Source organism: Austrofundulus limnaeus, unplaced genomic scaffold (genome assembly GCF_001266775.1).
Source record: "Austrofundulus limnaeus strain Quisiro unplaced genomic scaffold, Austrofundulus_limnaeus-1.0 Scaffold106, whole genome shotgun sequence".
NCBI classification, from domain to species: Eukaryota; Metazoa; Chordata; class Actinopteri; order Cyprinodontiformes; family Rivulidae; genus Austrofundulus; species Austrofundulus limnaeus.
This window is the reverse complement of record NW_013952508.1, coordinates 1,041,003-1,043,313: the sequence shown is the minus strand read 5'-3', so window position 1 is coordinate 1,043,313 and position 2,311 is coordinate 1,041,003.

Here is a 2,311-nt window from a genome sequence, read left to right as displayed (position 1 = left end):
GTGTGTGTGTGTGTGTGTGTGTGTGTGTGTGTGTGTGTGTGTGTGTGTGTGTGTGCATGCACGCTCCTGTATAAATATTTATGGAATGGCAAATGCACAATGAATAGAAAATTAGCTGAAACAAGCAAAGGCAGAAACAAATTGAGCTCAAAATTGGAACGAATTTGGAGAAAGCTTCTGGACAAAATGAGACAACGGGGGGAACACCGACAAGCCCACCATCCCCTGTTAAAGAACTTTTTGGGGCATTCAAAAACAAGAAGGTGGGGAAAGGTGGGGGTGGGGGGCTGCACCTCTGTGTTCCCATGGGTGCTATTGGTGGCCACAAACCAGCTTGACTGGTTTCTGTTGAGAAGCATTATTTCGGTCCAGCGCTCAGCCACAATCCACCAAAGCCCCCGCCGCCTCCCCCACCCCTGCGTGATGGATGCTGGGCAGCAGGGAGGTGGTGGTGGGTGTGTGAGGAGAGGAGGGGTGTCATAAGTGTGTGGCCTCAGGCCTCTCCTCGTTCTTCAGTATGCTGTCCCTGCAGTCACCCTGACATCTCCTTGACACCTTTTCTCATTTCGTCTGCCGGCGCACCGTTTCCATTACGTGAGCCACGAACACACCGAAACGTGCAGTACACCGTCCCATCATAACCAGCGGGGAGCTCGGCGGCGGCACCAAACAGGCTCCGCCGGGCTCGCACAGAGACTCTGGGATCTCAAATCAAGGTTATCAGCACCTTGGAGAATTTTAACAGTTCTGAGGCTCCTTCCTCACTCAAATCTAGGTCAAGAGACCATCCGGTGAAAACCGTTAGCCTAAGAGGCTGGCTGAGCCGCGCACAAGAAGACAACAAGGTTTAACATAACGGACATGGCTGCTCCGGCTTCAGTCCAAGAATATATTAAGACCTAAATGAGATTATTCCACTACAGATAGAAACGGACTGGATTTCCATCTGTGTTCCCATGAGTTTGGATCAAAGGAAACTCGACTTCTTTTCTGGGTTTGAAGATATTTTCAGTCCAAGCTTTAAAACTGTAGTGAGTTGCTTCAATTATGTTATGACTGGTCCACACGGCATGATTGTAAAATTGTCGGTTGATTGAGAGTTGCCACACACGAGGAAAAAAAACCTGAGGATCTAACAGGTTTGATCCTACAGTGTGTGGTGCACAGCTATACACCAGCAGGAAGAAGCAGTGGTGATAGTTAATACACTATTTTTAACAGAAATAAAACAAAAAACAGACTTTCTGGTGCTCCACGTCAGTTGGTGTGTCTAGTGTATTTTGGATTCCCCTCCATGTTTCTGTCCTCTCTGTTTCTGATTGGCTACACCAGTGGTTCCCAAACTTTTCAGCTTTTGACCCACAAACTACCAACAGCAGAGACCTGTGACCCCAGCTATGGTTGGTTGTTAAAAACTGTTTTCACGTCAAATAAACAAGAGCATATATTCATTACGCTATTTTTTGCCATTGTAAGAACACTAAACTTACTCTTTAGTAACAAGACAAACAAACAGTTGTTAGTTCTCATTATGAGCCCCGCACACGAAGCGTAAGCAGGAGTCATATTGTTTTCGTACTGTTTATTTTTTCGGTGATTTTTGGTCAACCGTACCACAAAAATGGCTGCACCAATCAACATGAAATTTTGCAGGACTCTAGATGAGTCTGACCTACACTGCACCAGCCAACGGTTTTACAATACACCCCATATTTGAGGAGGGGGCTCCTTTGAAAGGGGGGGGTATCTGGACATGCAAAAATGCTTATAACTCAGAAACTGTTCAACATAGGAGCTTCAGATTTCTGTTGTTGTTTAGCTCTGATGAAGCTCTATCCATCAGGCCCACCAATCAGTGCCCCCACCCCTCGGACCTCAAATGTATCTGAAAAAGTGGTATCTGGACATACAAAAATGGTTATTGCTCAAAAACTATTAAACATAGGAGCTTCAGATTTTCTTTGGTTGTTTAGCTCTGATAAGGGGCTATCCATCAGGTTAATCAATGCCCTAGCATGACATTTATTAGGAATAAAGACTTCTGTGTTCTGGTGCATTTGTGTGTGCGGGGGTCATTATGTTACTGCTATGCGATATCTAGTTTTTACAACTTTAACTAGTATTTAGTTATTGGAGTTAAAATACACTATAACCATTTTTTCCCAAAGCTGCATATTGAATAAAAGGTAACTTGATTGGAGACACAGCTGTGGTGTCAGAATGAAGCTCAGAGCTGATTGGCCGATTCTAGACAATCAATCAAGTGTTCCATAAACCGGTGGGACACAAGGGGCTTGCCACACATTTTGGA